Source organism: Zalophus californianus, chromosome 15 (assembly GCF_009762305.2).
Source record: "Zalophus californianus isolate mZalCal1 chromosome 15, mZalCal1.pri.v2, whole genome shotgun sequence".
Lineage (NCBI taxonomy): Eukaryota > Metazoa > Chordata > Mammalia > Carnivora > Otariidae > Zalophus > Zalophus californianus.
In genome coordinates, this window is record NC_045609.1 from 78,995,087 (window position 1) to 79,011,031 (window position 15,945).

At 45.8% G+C, this 15,945-nt stretch overlaps 2 pseudogenes; both read left to right on the forward strand.

Annotated features, from left to right (window-relative positions):
- The window catches only part of LOC118356320, a 61,163-nt pseudogene that overhangs the window by 36,517 nt on the left and 8,701 nt on the right, over positions 1–15,945 (forward strand).
- On the forward strand, positions 14,658–14,879 carry LOC113920176 (annotated as a pseudogene).

Below are 15,945 nucleotides of genomic sequence, written 5' to 3' on the forward strand. Positions count from 1 at the left end.
TCTTCTCAGACTCCTTCTGGATAATGTGCACTGTGAATTTCTAAAAGAGGGCTAGATAACCAGTGCTTCTTAAACCTAGCTGACGTAGAACACTTTGTCTCCTTCGAAGCTGGTCTGATCATTTATGGGATGTACTTTTTTGGGTTGCAAGTGACAGAAATCCGACTTGTACCAGTGAAGGCAAACGGTGACTCAAGATCTCATGTAATCGTTGGTTGGAGAGGGCAGAACAGGCTGGACCCCAGGATCAAGTGGAACCAAGGCCTCCGCATCCCCCGGGACCACTGCCCCTCTGCCCTCTGTACCTCATCTCGGCTTCTCTCTGCCTGCCAGCACGAGTCTGTCTTGTTGCACGTGGCTTTCTTCCACAATGGCTACAAACAGCCTGCTGGTAATGCTTGCACTCTTATTCTACAGAACCCACACCAGATTCCCGCCCCTCTGGGTCTTTGGGGAGTCTTGTGTGCACCCCAGTGGGCAGGGCTGTGGGGCCTTGTGAAGGAGCACTGCTGGGAATATGGGCTGAAAGACAGCCACTGCTTTGGGAAACACTCCTTGGGGTTTAAAAAAGCCCTTTTCCCCTTTCTGACGTTTATACTACACTTAATGAGCTTTATTTATTTATTTATTAAAGAGTTTATTTATTGGACAGAGAGAGAGAGAGAGAGCACAAGCAGGGGGAGCAGCAGATAGGGGGAGAAGCTGAGCAGGGAATCCGACGCGGGGCTCGATCCCAGGACCCTGAGATCATGACCTAAGCTGAAGGCAGACGCTTAACAGACTGAGCCACCCAGGCGCCCCCATTAAATGAGCATTATTTAAATCGAGTTTTTAATACCTCTCATCTCTTTGTGTCCCATGATTTGAAGTTTTGACTGCCCTTTATATTTTTGTATCTTGGTTTTAAAAACTGCTTACCCAGCAGATGAGCTTATTGTGAGAGAGAAGGAAAAGCGACCGCCTTTCAGAGTGGTTAGGGCCTCGGACCGGTGGCCCCAAGTTTCCAAGGGCTCATCATTTTCTTTGTTCAGTGTCCCCCCCACCCCAGGATTTCTGGCTGAATTCTGGTCCGCAGGCCCGGGGGTGGGAGGAGGAAGATGTCTTTCATCTAGGTGGTGCCACAAGCAAGTTAGACACTTGAAGATCTTAGAGCAAATATCCTCTCTTTCTCCGGGGAGCAGATGACCCCCCCAAAGTATGGTAGGTGTCCCCAGTCTTGGCTTTTGACTAAAACAGTCGTCCCTCTCAGCTGGAATCTTGTGTGTAACCGCATGTCTCCTCCATCAGAGCAGAGCAGGGGCCATGCTTGCTCGGCTCACCTTGTACCTCGGAGTGCAGCCCATGCCAGCACACAGGCGCTGCTCAGGCGGATGATAAAGCAAATGAGCAACCTTACGCTTGGTGATGCGGCCAGTGAAATGCTTCTGTGTCTTCAGACACTCCTATTTGATTTCTTCTCCAATTTCTCTTTCTTCTGGCTCAGAGAACTTCGTCAGCTCAGAGTCCAGCGTCTGTGCCACCATCTGGGAATGGTCAGAACCTCAAAAGGGACCTGGAGGAGAAGTCTGGAAGTACGGAGCGTGGAGACTTACACAGGTGAGAGCCAGGGTCAGAGGACCGGCCCAGCCTGACATGTGGCCGGCTCACTGCCTGCTCAGCATTTGCTTTGCTCCATTTGCTTTGGAAAACTTACCCTAAAACCCATGACGTGGTCCTCCGTGGTATTATGGTCAAAGCAGTGGCTTATAGACTGCTTTGTGATTACCTCGACCTGCACGATCAGAGAATTAATGTTTTCTGCCCAATGAAATTAGCAATTATGGGCTTCCTTCCATTCCAGCAGTACTCCAGGTTGTTTATCTTCATTAGCAGAACTTAAAATAAAAACATGAAGGCTACCAAAAGGACGTATCAGGGGTGTCTCCTGCGTGGTGAGCTGGGGTCTGTATTCCTGCGTGGTAGCCAATGATGGTACCGGATGATCAGACAGGATTCAAAAACTATTACTAACGTGACAGGTACCCTGAGTCCCAGGGAGGCTGGTGGATGAATTCCAGAAATTAAGAAGGCCACACGGGTGCAGTAGAACATGGCCAGTGCGGGTGTGGCCCATCGGTCAGTGGCTCCTCATTATGACCCCCAGGAGGTCCTGATTTCCCTGCTGTGGCTATTGGGAAGAAGTCCAATAGACTTCTCCCATGTGGTGTTTGGCACCCATAGTTTTGGGGGCGTTCCCCAGCAGAGGGCCAGCAGACGTGAACATTCAGTCCCCAGAACAGACTCGGGACAAGAACACTGGAGGCAGTTAGTAACTGTCTGTGGGTTCAGTGCCTGATCCGGTTGGAAGAACCCGCTTGGGGTTCCAGGAGGCTATAATTACAGTTCTTAAAAGAATAAATCAACAGGAGCTCCAAGGAACAAAAATGAAAAAATGAAAGGTAGACACCCCCCCCACCCCCCATCATAGACAATAGACAATGAAATTTTTAGGTCATGAATGCTTTGCGGTATCACTTTACCGAAGAGCTTAAGCAACATTTCTGTGTTTGGGCTTTAAACTATGGAGGGTCACGGGTAAGTACAAGCGGCCCCTGGTGGCAGGAATTTCCACGCCTGGCTGGTATTACTTTCTGGGTGGTTCTGGCTCCGCGGTTTCCAGAAGAGGCACTTTGTACCTCTTGGCCTGAACATTAGGATTCTTTAGGGAAATGGTGGGGCAGAGTGTTCTTTTCTGCTGAGGGAATCACAGAATATGCCTTGACCGACACCTTTGATCCGGTTTTCTGCAAAAAGGAGGCCTCCTTTGCCTCCTAGGACACCCCCCTCTGCCCCGTGTCTGTTCCCCTTTCATGAACTTTTTATTGGGATCACTGGACAGAGGTTTTAAAAGTTGGCTCTAAGGAGACCAGATGACCTGTCTAAATTGGCTCTGGGTGATCATGAAACTCATAGGTTCATCTTTTCTGGAATTCTCTGCAAAGGAAATCCCTGCTGGCTGAGAGCCGAGGTCCAGCACTCCCCTCCCCCATGGAGGTTCTGGGATCTCTCAAGAGGCTTGGGAAGTATCTGGGGCCCGGGTCACAGCTAGACTGAAGAATAACAGCAGCTGGAAGGGCTTTTGCTTCTTGTTGCTCAGCTTTAGCCAATTATTATTTTTCCTTTGAGGAAGAATCGCTTCTCATTGCCAAGTGAATTGAGCATAAAAGAGGTGCCTTCTAAGAGCAAAAGCCCAAAGAAGCAACTTCCTGTTCCACAATTAGAAACATGAATTCTCCTCTGTAGACGCGTGAGCGTCCGTGGTGCTCTGGACTAACTAACTCACAGTCTGTCGAGAGGTGAGCGGGCTGCAGGAGTCAGGCCGTGTAGAGGAAGCGAGGGCAGGTGCTGGCTCCCGGGAGGGGCTGTTCCGGTGGCGCACACCACCCTCAGCATCCACGACAACGATAATCATAACATGTAATGTTCAGTTTGCACATGGGGACCAGACACCATGCCAAAGGCTCTAGGCACACGAAATGCACTTTTATTTTCTTTAAATCACTTCATTTCCGATTCCAAGCCCTTACCCAGCCACCCTTGGAAGTCCCCTCTCTCCACCGGGTGTATTGATACCATCGCCTGTCCCCTCACCACCACGGGGCCCACTGGCCCAGACCACACCATCCCTCAGGCCCTCGGACCCCTCTGCCTTCTGGACACTCTTGGCACTGGGGACTCTTTGGCGAGGCTGGGAGCCCTGGGGCCATTCCCTTCAGTGCTCTGCGCCCGTCCCCCGTGAGCCCGAGGACACGGTCGGGAAGCAGGGAGGGGCTCTCAGACGTTCGTCACTAGAAAGACTTGCTCTCTTGTGATCCTCACATGCATTTGCCTCTCCCCTTGCCACATCAGACAACTAGCATTTTCTCTTCACAGGATGTATTATAGGTTTTTACAAAAGACTGAAGAAGCCATTGACCTCGTACTGTGTTTTCTCCTTGGAAAAACTCCAGATAGAAAGCACAGAAAGGCTTTGCAGTGGCTCCTGCTGGACTTGGAAGCAAGGGCAGAACGAGGGGAGAAAGGCCTGCGTAAATCTGGCCTAACGACCTTCCGCACAGGGTTCTCTCCACTGTACAGCTGGGGACACTGAGGCTTGGAGCCCTATGTCATTTATGCGTTAGTGGCAGAAAGTTTCCGCCTTGAGGGTCTTCTTACCTCTGAATTACACAAGGATGGGGTTCAGACATCCCCAAGGGGGTTCAGTTTTCCATCCAAAGGAGTGCCACCAATCAACTGCCTTGCTTTCCCGTTGCTACATGGTGTCGCTCTTGGAACTTAGCCCTGCATTGGTCAAACCCGGGCAGAGGCTGGGAGGCACCTCTCTGATGCCCATCTGTGCACAAGTCCCCGGCTCCTGAAGGAGGATGATCCCGCACTGCTGGGACAAAGCCGGGTTGCCCCTCTTACTGCTCAGCAATGTCCATCCTCAAGCACGGCTGCCCTGGGCACCCACGTCCAGTTTCAGGGCCACTGCCTACCATCTCATGAGCCTTCTTCTTTCTCCTTGGGTACCCACCGCCAGGGATGGCAGCAGTCCTTTCTTTTTCAACCCTCAAAACACAGTGAATCTCATCCTACAACCTTTCTTCAGATCACAGAGCTATTGGGTTGCACCAGAGGAAATGACTGTTTTGTAGGGAGAAGTTGTCGAGTTGTGGCCATTTCCTGATCTTTAGCATCCTACCTGCTCATTCTTCCATTCTTCCACAGGTGATAGTTCAAAGATGATGGACTTTTCTTGGGGAGCTGTGTGATGTCACAGGCTGGGTGCTGTTGGGGTTCTCTGAGGGCAGGGGTGGGGGATCTTGAACTAAAGGGGATAGCTCGAGAGGCCATTCCGGGTGGGGGCAGAATTCCTGAACTGGACCTCTCTGTGGCTGAGCGGGAAGTGACCCCAGACTGCTGGCGAGCGTTCACTAAAAACAAGGCTGAAGAAGTGAGGTCAGATGGAGGAGACTTTGGAGGTCAGGTGAGGGGTTGAGATTTTATCCTGCAGGTAGCAGGAAGCTGGGAAAGTGCTTTGTGGTTTGTTTGTTTATATTTAAATAAAGATTTATGCAGGTGGGGAAAGAGTTCAGAAAATGAATTTAGGGGCTTGGACCGGTGCATGGGAGGGGGAGGCTGGAAGGGCCTAAAGGGTGCCCCTGTAGTAAAGGAAACCATCCCAAAGCAGAACCCCCAGAACCTGGTGATGGCCTGGGTGTGGGCAAAGGAGGTGGAGTCATAGAAGATGCTAAGGTTCTGGAGCAAGAACCCAAGAAGGATCCAACATCAGAAACAAGGACATCTAAAGTGAGAGCAACTATAGGGAAACGAGGACCAACTTTAGACACACTGAAATTAAGACCAGACGAGTCTCCTGGGAACCCTGCTGGCCTGGCCTTTATTTAAGCAGGTCCCTGGCCTGGGGAGGGGCGACAGTTTAATGGAGTAATAACCGAGCATCGTGGCCCCCAATCCTCTGATATCCTCGCGGTGGTTCCAGTTATTCACAAGTTATTCGCAGGTGGGTCCACTCATTCCAGCACTCTTATATTCATGACTTTAAAACTGTATCTAAGAGCATGGGAACAGGGCAGGTTTGGGGTGAAGGACCGTAAATGAAGTCATATGGGGTGGTGGTTCTCAGTCTCCCCAGATCAGAAGGTTTGCCTGGGTGTTTGTAAAATCTTTACATTCCTGGGGCCACCCTAGTCCTTCTGAATCAAAATCGCTGGGTGCGGAGCTTAGGAATCTGTGTTTTGTTTTGTTTTGTTTAGAGATTTTATTTATTTATTTGACGGAGAGAGACCCAGCGAGAGAGGGAACACAAGCAGGGGGAGTGGGAGAGGGAGAAGCAGGCTTCCTGCGGAGCGGGGAGCCCGCTGCGGGGCCTGGGATCATGACCTGAGCCAAAGGCAGACACTTAACAACTGAGCCACCCATGCGCCCTGGAATCTGCGTTTTTAATAAGCATCCTGGGTGATGTTTATGGGTGGAGGGATTTCTGAAATACTGATCTATTGCCCGGACCAGCTTGTAACCATTAAAAATACCCCATTTCCTGACCTCTCCCATGAAGAGTCTGACACAGTAGTTTTGGGGTGAGGCTGAAAAATCTGTTTTTTTTTTTTAAACTTAATTTATTTATTTGTGTGAGAGAGAGAGCGAGCACAAGTGGGAGGGGCAGAGAGAGAGGGAGAGAGAAGCTCAAGCAGACTCCATATGTGGAGCGTGGAGCCTGATGCGGGGCTCGATCCCACAACCATGAGATCATGACCTGAGCCGAAACCAAGAGTCAGATGCTCCACCGACTGCACCACCCAGGCGCCCCTGATTTATGATTTGATAAGACCTCTCTGGTTGCTGTATGGAGAACGTCAGGGGGCAAGACTGGAGGCCAGAAGGTCAGAGAGGAAACCGTGCAGGTCCCTGGCGGGATCTGGTGTGTCTTGAGCGAGGCAGGGATCTCAGCCTTATATTCATTATCTCCCTCCCTCCCGCTGCAGGAACCTTCCTAGACATTTTATTCCTAATTGCCCTCCCGCCCCAGGAAATTTCCATACCACAGATCTATTGTGTATGTATTGTGGTCTTTGGATGACACATTGGACCAGATGGTACTTTGTAATTACAGTGTAGTATCTAAGATACCTTTCCCCCCTCCCGAGAGTCAATTTTCGCCCCTCTGGGGATGGTCTTTACTGGCCCACTGAGCACATGGCACTGAGGTGGTTACAGTGAAGATGGAGAAGCAAACACAGCTTTAATATTTTGGAGATTTTGAAGCTGAGCGACGCCAGGACTTGCTGACGGACCGGATTCGGGAGGAGGGCGAGAACAGCCAAGGAAGATCCCTGAAGCTTTGGCTTGAGCAATTGGGTGGCGAGGACCATTGGCTGAGAAGGGAAAAAGTGAATCCGGCATATTTGCTGAGTCCCACAGTCACAGACCCAGCATCCAGGAGGGAATCCTGTTGTGAAGCTGGCAAGACAGCGTGCCGCTCACAACCCCGGGCTCGCCGGGGGGCACACAGGACCGTCCTCCATCTTTGGGAAAAAAGCAGGGCACTCTTGTGTTTCAGGGACAACTCACTTCCTGCTCTACACCCAGCACTTTCAACACCTGGACATATGTCATCCCTTTGGGGGAAGTGGGGCAGATTCCTTATTCCATTTAGCAAACATGAATCTACAGCTCACCGCAGGCCAAGCTCTGAGCTTGAGGCCAGAGGTAAAAAAGACAAACAGGACCTGTGGGTCCAGTGGTAGAGAGAGGCATGTAGACAAATCATTCTAGGAAAGCTCAGCGCTGCAGGCAGGCTCCATGGGAGCACGGGGGCGGCAGAGAGGGCCCGGCTCTGCTGAGGGAAGGGAGCGAGTGCTCCGGAAGGACCAGGCTTGCCGCTGGGTCTTCAAAACCAAACAGAAATAGGGCTTTGTGGGGGAAAGGAGACGGTTCCAGGCAGAGAGAAGAGCTGTCATCATTATGGGGCTAGAGGAAATACAGAATTTAGGAAGGTATCGACTTACTAGGCTCTTATGTAGAGAATTCCAGAACTTCTTTAAGTCTGGGAAAGAGGGGATGGAGCATCCTCATTAAGCTCAACCTCTTGGCTTTTTCAAATACACAAACTCTCACTTAGCACAGAAATCCTTGGCGTTTGGGGAGCAGCAGCTTAGGGGAGGGTAGAAAGATGGTTTGAAACATGAAATAGTGGACTTGAGAGGCTGGGCGAGGACGTTCCCTGAGCCTTGCCTGCCACGGAGTCACCTGCACGCGGGATGTGGGACCCAGGGCCGAAATCCACAGCTTACCTGCCGCTCAGGGTGGACGCCTGCGGATGACCAGAAGGCCACGAGGAAGCTGGGGCCCGGGGAGGTGAAGAAACGTGCCCCTCACACCGACGAAGCGTGGCTTGGTGGGGACTGGAATCCAGCTGGGTTTGGCGCTGCCCAGAAGCCTGGGCTCAGAGCCATTATGCTGAGCTCCCACGGGTGTCTGAAAACATTTGTGTTACGGGCTTCATAATTAGAAAGCAAACTCCCGTCTGTCCTTAAAATTTAATTTCCCTATAAACAAGGTCCGCTCTCAGACCCAGACAAAAGAAAAATCAGGAAGATCTGTTTTGTGAGCAGCGCCTGGGGCCAGCTCTTAATGAACGAGCCCCAAGTCCCCGATGCAGTAGCAATCAGTTCCTTCCTAACAAACTTTCGCAAAGTTCCAGATCTACTCAGGAGCTCCTGCCAAGGCAGGGTGTGTCAGGCAGCGCCGGGGGCAGCCTCCGCCCCGCCGGTCCTGCTTCTGACTCATGATTTATCTCCGGCAGGAAGTAAACACGGAAAGGAGGGGGGTAGTGAGCTCCCCAACTTGTGACACGGGCTGAAAAAGAAGGTCACGCGCTGAATTAGGTGTGTGTCTGCTTTCTGCTCATCTGGTTTCAACAGAGCGTTTAAAAAGAGGAGAGGAGTAGTATTTTTCCACCCCGAGATGATATCCCATTTATTGTCACGATTTGGAAAATACAGAAAAGTGAAAAGTGAGGGGAAAAAAAAAATCACCAATGCACTCACCATCCATAGACAACTGCTCTTGGAACATTAGCGTTTCCCTCAGACCTTTCTCATTTTTCGAGTTCTTTATTGATTGTGATAGCTATGTGTGTATATACGTACGTATTTATAAATATTTAAATATCTAAATATATTCAAACAATATATTAACATACACGGTCATATACAATGTATTTAAATATTTAAACAATGTATTAATATAAATATTTATATATGGTATAAATATATAATAGACTATGTTTTAGAAGTTTCAGGTTTACAGAAAAATTGAGCAGTGCAGAGAATTCTTATATACCCCCCTTCCTCCTATACAGTTTGCCCTATTACTATTATTATTATTATTATTTTTTTTTTAAGTAGGCTCCATGCCCAGCGTGGAGCCCCATGGAGGACTTGAACTTGCGACCCTGAGATCAAGACCTAAGCTGAGATCATGAGTCAGATACTTCAGAGGGCATCCCCAGTTTGCCCTATTATTAACATTTTGCGTTAGTTTGGTACATTTGTTACAGTTAATGAACCAATATTGATACATTATTATTAACTAAAATCTACAGTTTACATTAAGCCTGACTCTTGTGTTGTCCATACAGTCTTTGGGTTTGGCAAACACATAATGCCGTGTACCCACTATTGCAATATCTTACAGAATAGTTTCAAAAGCGACTTAAGAAATCTCCTGTTTCCACCTCTTCATTCCTCCCCTCCCCCCCCCACCAACCCCTAGTTACTACTGATCTTTTTCCTGTCTCCATAGTTTTGTTTTTTTCAGTTACCTTTTTATATTGGTATAAGATACATTCTGTAAGAGTATGAAGCTGAGAGCTTGATGACTGTTTGCACTCCTATACCCCTGTATAATCAAGCCCCGCTCTAGAGCTAGATCATTCCTGTTGGCCCGGAACATTCTGTCCTGTCATTTCCCAGTCAATACCCAGCCCAAGAAAAACAACTGTTCTGACTTCTACCATCATAAATTAGTTTTGCTAGGTCTTGAACTTCACAAAAAGGGGAGTTAAACAGCATATATACTTTGGTGTCTGGTTTCTTTTACACACAGCTACTTGTTGGTTTTTCACATTATTTTTTATTGTGGTAAAAGAAATACATAGCATAAAATTTACCATCGTAACCAATTCTGAGTACAGTTCAATGTTGTGCAAATGTTTCTATGGTTTCTTTTTCTTTCTTCTTCTTCTTCTTCTTCTTCTTCTTCTTCTTTTTGAGAGGGAGGGAGGGCGGTGGGCAGAGGGAGAGGGGGAGAGAGAATCTTCAGCAGGCTCCATGTGGGGCTCCACCTCATGACCCTGAGATCATGACCTGAGCTGAAATCGAGTCGGACACCTAACTGACTGAGCCGCCCAGGCGCTCCTGTTTCTATAGTTTCTTAAGGTAGAAGCTGAGGTCATTGATTTGAGACCTTTTTTTTTTTCTTAGTATAGGTGTTTTAGTGCACTGAAAGTCTAAATCCTGCTTTAACTACATGTGACATTTTGATATTTGTGTTTTCATTTTCATTTGGTTCAAATACTTTCTAACTTCCCTTTTTAATTTCTTCTTTGACTCACGGGCTATTAGAAGTGTATTATTTAATATCCAAATACTTGGAGGATTTTCCAGATATGTTTCTTTTTTATAAGCTTTACTTATTTTAATGAGAGAGAGAGAGAGAGCGCGCATGCATGTGAATGAGCGTGCACGCGTGCACATGAGTCAGGGGAGGGGCAGAGGGAGAGAACCTCAAGCAGACTTCCCACTGAGCATGACTTCCCACCCAGCATGGATCCCCACCTGCAGCTCCATCCCATGACCCATGAGATCATGACCTGAGCTGAAACAGAGAGTCAGACACTTAACCAACTGAGCCACCCAAGAGCCCCCAGTTATCTTTTGTTATTAACTTTTTAATTGAATTCCATTGCAGCCAGATGATATACTTTGAATAATTTGAATCTTTTAAAATTTATTGAGACCTTTTAAAAATGGGTAGAATATGGTCTACCTTGTAAATGTGTCATTTGCCCCTGAAAAGAATGTAATGCTGCCACTAATGGATAGTATTTAATAAATAGCAATTGGGTTAAGTTGCTTGATAGTGTTCTTCTGGTCTTTCATATCTGGACTGATTTTCTCTCCGCTTGCTCAGTCAGTTATTAAGAAAGAGGTATGGAGGGGTGCCTGGGTGGCTCAGTCGGTTAAGCGTCTGCCTTCGGCTCAGGTTATGATCCCAGGGTCCTGGGATCGAGCCCCGCATCAGGCTCCCTGCTCAGCGGGGAGTCTGCTTCTCCCTCTCTCTCTCTGCCTGCCGCTCGGCCTACTTGTGCTCGCTCTCTATCTCTCTGTCAAATAAATAAATAAAATCCTTTTTTTTTTTAAAAAGAAAGGGGTATGGAACTATCAGTTTATAATTGTGGATTTGGCCATTTCTTTTTTTTTTTTATCAGTGTTTGCTTTATGTATTTTGAAGCTCTGTTAATAAATAAACTTTTAGAATGTTTTTGTCCTATTGATGACTTGAACCTTTTATCGTTATAATGATCTTCTTCATGGCTGGTAATAATCCTTGCTGCAAAATCTGTTTTGTCCGATATAATACAGACATAGGAGCTTTCCTTTCATTAGTAGTTTCACAGTAGAACACCCCCCATTCTCTTACTTTTAATCTATCTGTGTTTTTAAGCAAAATTTGGAATACTTTTCTTGTAGACAGCTTACAGTTGGGTCTTCCTTTTTTCATCCATTCTGAATATTGCTGCCTTTTAACTGAAGTGTTTATAACATTTACATTTAATGTGATTATTAATATGGTTGACTTAAATCTACGGTCTTTTAATTTGTTTTCTGCATCCCTTTCACCCTCCTTTTTTGCCTTCTTTTGGAAAAAGTCATTATTTTTATTATTCTATTTTATTTCCCTTTTAACTTATTAGCCACGACTGTTTGTGTTAGGTGGCTGCTTTAGGATTGATACTATACATCTTTAATGTGATACAATCTGCTTTCAAGTGATACTGCACAATTTCATGTACATTTAGAAGAGTCTTGCCCTAGACAACAGTATACTTGCCCCATACAAGAGTCTTGCCTTATACAACAGAATACTTCTATTTCTCCCCTTTTGGCCTTTGTGCTTTGTTGTCATATGTTTTATTTCTCTATATATTTCAAATCCCACGATATATGTTATTTTTGCTTGATATAGCCAATTATCTTTTAAAGGAGATTTACATAATGAGGAAAAAAGAATTTCTATTTACTTGCACAGTCACCATTTCTGCTGTTCTTTGTATAAATACTGATGGCCATCTGGTATTATTTCCTTTTGGTTTGAGGGACTTCCTTCAACATTCCTTGAAAGATAGGTCTGCTGGTGATTAATTTTCTTAGCTTTTAAATGTCTGAAAAAAAAAAGAATCTTCATTTCACCTGTATTTTAGAAAGATATTTTTACTGGGCAAAGAGTTCTAAGTAGATAGTTCTTTTTTCCTTTACTGCTTGAAAGATATTGCCCTACTGCACTCTAGCTTGTATGGTTTCCAACAAAAATTCCTGCCACCCTTTCTTTTGTTCTTCTGTCCTTTCTTCTCCCAGCACTTTTAATATTTTTCATGTTTTTACTGGTTTTAAGCAAGCACTTTTAATATTTTTCATGTTTTTACTGGTTTTAAGCAATTTGGTTATGATGTGCCTTGGTGTAAGTTTCTCCTTGTTTCCTGTGCTTAGAGCTAGATTCTTGTATCTGTGGGTTTGTAGTTTACATCATTTTTGGAAAATTTTTAAGCCATTATTTCTTCAAATAGTTTTTGAAAAATCGCCCTCTCTGTGTGGGAACTCTAATTACACATATACTTGGCTGCTTGACGTTCTCTCACTACTCACTGATGCTCTGGTTTTTTTATTTTTATTTTTTGTTTTTCTCTCTGTGTTTCATTTTGAACAGTTTCTATTGCTATGTCTTCAGGTTCACTAATCTTTTTCTCTGTAATGACTAATCTGTTACTATTCCCACCCAGTGTGGTTTTCATTTTATTTATTTATTTATTTATTTTAAGATTTTATTTATTTGACAGAGAGAGACACAGCGAGAGAGGGAACACAAGCAGGGGGAGCGGGAGAGGGAGAAGCAGGCTTCCCGCGGAGCAGGGAGCCCGATGTGGGGCTCGATCCCAGGACCCCGGGATCATGACCTGAGCCGGAAGGCAGACGCTCAACGACTGAGCCACCCAGGCACCCCGTGTTTTTCATTTTAGACGTTAGAGTTTTCATCTAGACATGTTTGATTGGGATTTTTTTTTTAAGATTTTATTTTTAAGTAATCCCTACACCCAATGCAGGACTCAAACTCATCACCCCAAGATCAAGAAATGCACGCTCCCCTGACTGAACCAGCCAGGCGCCCCTGATTTGGATCTTCTTTATAGCTTCCATATTTGTAGTTAACATGCCCAATCTTCCCTCTACCCTCCTAAACACAGGGAACACAGTTATAACACGTTTTAAAAAGTCCTGGTGTACTAATTCTATAATCTACCTAATTTCTGGGCTGGTTTTGGTTAATTGAGTTTTCTTTTCATTGTGGGTCATACTTTCCTGCTTCTTTGCATTCCAGACACTGTGGGCTTTATGCTTTTGGATTCTGGATATTTTTGTATTCTTATAAATATTCTTGAACTTTGCTCTGGGATGCAGTTTGGTTATTTGGAACAGCTTCATCCTTTTGGGACTTCATTAGGTGGGACCAGAGCTGTGGTTAGCCCAGGGGTCGTGTTTTCCGCTACTGAGGCAAGGCTCTTCTTAGTACTCTAACAGATGTCCCATGAATTATAGGTTTTCCACTGGGGCTGGTGGGAACAGGAGCTTTTCCCAGCCCTGTGTTAGCTTTACAGATTCTTCCCTATAAACCTCTCAGGTGGTCTGAACCTAGTCTCGGGTGGTACTTGTGCATATACATGCTGATCAGTACTTGGATATCCCGAGTTCTGGCTTTGTCCAGTTTCCTCTTCTCTGGCACGCAGATGCCCAGCTCCATCCCCTCAAGTCCAGGAGACTCTCGGGATCTTCCTGTGCCGCTTCCTCCAGGTCTTAGCTAGGGTAAGAGCAACACTTACTCTGTTGCTGTTCATCTCCAGGGATGACAGGCCTCTGTTTCTCGTGTCTCCTGTAGCAGCCAGTCCCCCATCAGCCCCACCCCCTGTTGTGTTAATAATTCTTTATATGACACTTCCCAACCCAAGCTCTCTGAAAAGACCAAAAAGCCACCCGTATCAAGTTTCTCTCTCTGGTTTTAAATGGAAGTGCAGCAAAACACCTGGCATTTATTTTGGGAGAGGTGGGGAGACACTTCTAGAAAAAAAAATATTAGTAAGAGAGAGGATGCCACAGGCAAGAGTTGCTTTTCTTTCCTTTTCAAGAGCAGCTTGTGTTCCAGACACTTCTAGTCTCTTTTCTTTCTGTGGCCTCAAATGCCAACTTTGACAGGAGTTAATCTTCCCAAATCATCACTGCAGCTGTGTTCATGTTGGAAAGGAGACTGGGATGGTTTTTATATCTTCAACATGGAACCAACTTGGCCCCTCGGTGATGTTGACTCATCAGCTGCCCCTACCCCATACACATTTAGGCCAGTGGGATTATAGAGAGGCAAATCTCAACAAAACAAAAATGTGACCAGCACATTTTTGAGCTCAGTACACATGAGCTCAGCCTCACATGGGTGACATTGGTGACATCTTTTTGTTCAGGGAATTGCCCCAAATTCTCTGAAAGATTTTTTAGTCATCAAGGGAAGATTCCAATATGTTTCCTGCTTTTACTGTGTTGATGAAGGCAGGAAGATGATTTTAAATACACATTAGAAGGCTTATCAAGAAAGAATATTAACAAAAATATGTTGACTGCTATTTGTTCTTTCTTGATGTCAAAACAAAATAAAAATACCGCCATGAGCTAGGCACACCACTGCTTGCATTTTTCTGTGGCTAAGTAGTAGGATTTAACTTAAAATTAAGAAAATATTGCTGACGTGATATTCTGGTGGCAGAGCGGTGGATCCGTGTGCTTGGCGAAATGGAGCTCGAGGCCGTGAGCAGATACTCCAGTCCAGTGAACATGGCTCTCCTCCCCCATCTCACCATGGTGCTGTTGGCCATTGGCATGTGCTTTACTGCCCGGTTCTTCATTTATGAGGTTACCATATCTGCAAAGAGCTCCTCATCTCCTTGGTGCCCTCACTCTTCATAGGCTTTGGAGTCCTCTTCCTGCCTGCTCTGGGTTGGCATCTACGTATGAGCTCCCAAGGGTTCCAACCTGGTGGTTTCACTGAATTCCTGCTTCTGTAAATTAAATTTTTTTTTTTTTTTTTTTTTTTACTATTGCTGGAAGTGTCCCACCGGCTGCTTACGATAAAGGCAGATGTGTGACCAAAAGAAAAATTAAGAAAGGGGCACCTGGGTGGCATAGTTGGTTGAGCAACTGACTCTTGGTTTTGGCTCAGGTCATGATCTCAGGGTCGTGGGATTGAGCCCCGTGTCAGGCTCTGCGCTCAGCGGGGAGTCTGCTTAAGGATTCTCTCTCTCTCCCCCTCTGCCCCTCTGCTTCTTTCTCTCTCCCTCACTAAAAAAGAAGAAAAAAGAAAAGAAAAGAAAAGAAAGAAAGAAAGAAAGAGAAGAGAGAGAAGAAAGAAAGAAAGAAAGAAAGAAAGAAAGAAGAAAGAAAGAAAAAGAAAGAAAGAAGAAAAAAGAAAGAAAGAAAGAAAGAAAGAAAGAAAGAAAGAAAGAAAGAAAGAAAGAAAAAGAAAAAGAAAAAGAAAGAAAAGAGAAAAAAAGAAATGTATTTAAATGAATTGGTATCTGGTCATGACAGTACCTAGATGCACTGAAAGGACAATGACAGAAGCAAGTGACAACCAAGAGATGTGGATTTGTGCCAACTCTGGGGAGCTCTTGTGTGCAACAATCCATCAGCCCCTTCTAGCAATCAGTCTGGGAACCGCAAAATTGGGTCATTCCATTGTCTTTTAGACCCCACAAGACAGATGCTAAAAAAATTGATTAGAAGACAGTTTTTTGAATTTTCCTTGGAATTCAGATGCCTGTTCCCCCCCCACCCCACTATGCTGGATAATGAATTGTCACAAGTGGACTGACACCTTGACCTTGAAGTCATATAAGTCCGTGTGGCAGAGCACACATTGAATAATAAGGATACTTTGGGGTTTTACCACTCCCTCACATACACGCCCTTTTCCCCCATAACTCTTTAGAACCTACCAGAATTTTCCCCTTGTCTATTGCATGGATTACACAAGCATTGTGGTCTTTGTTTTTTCTGGCACAGAATGAGCAGAGGAAAGAGT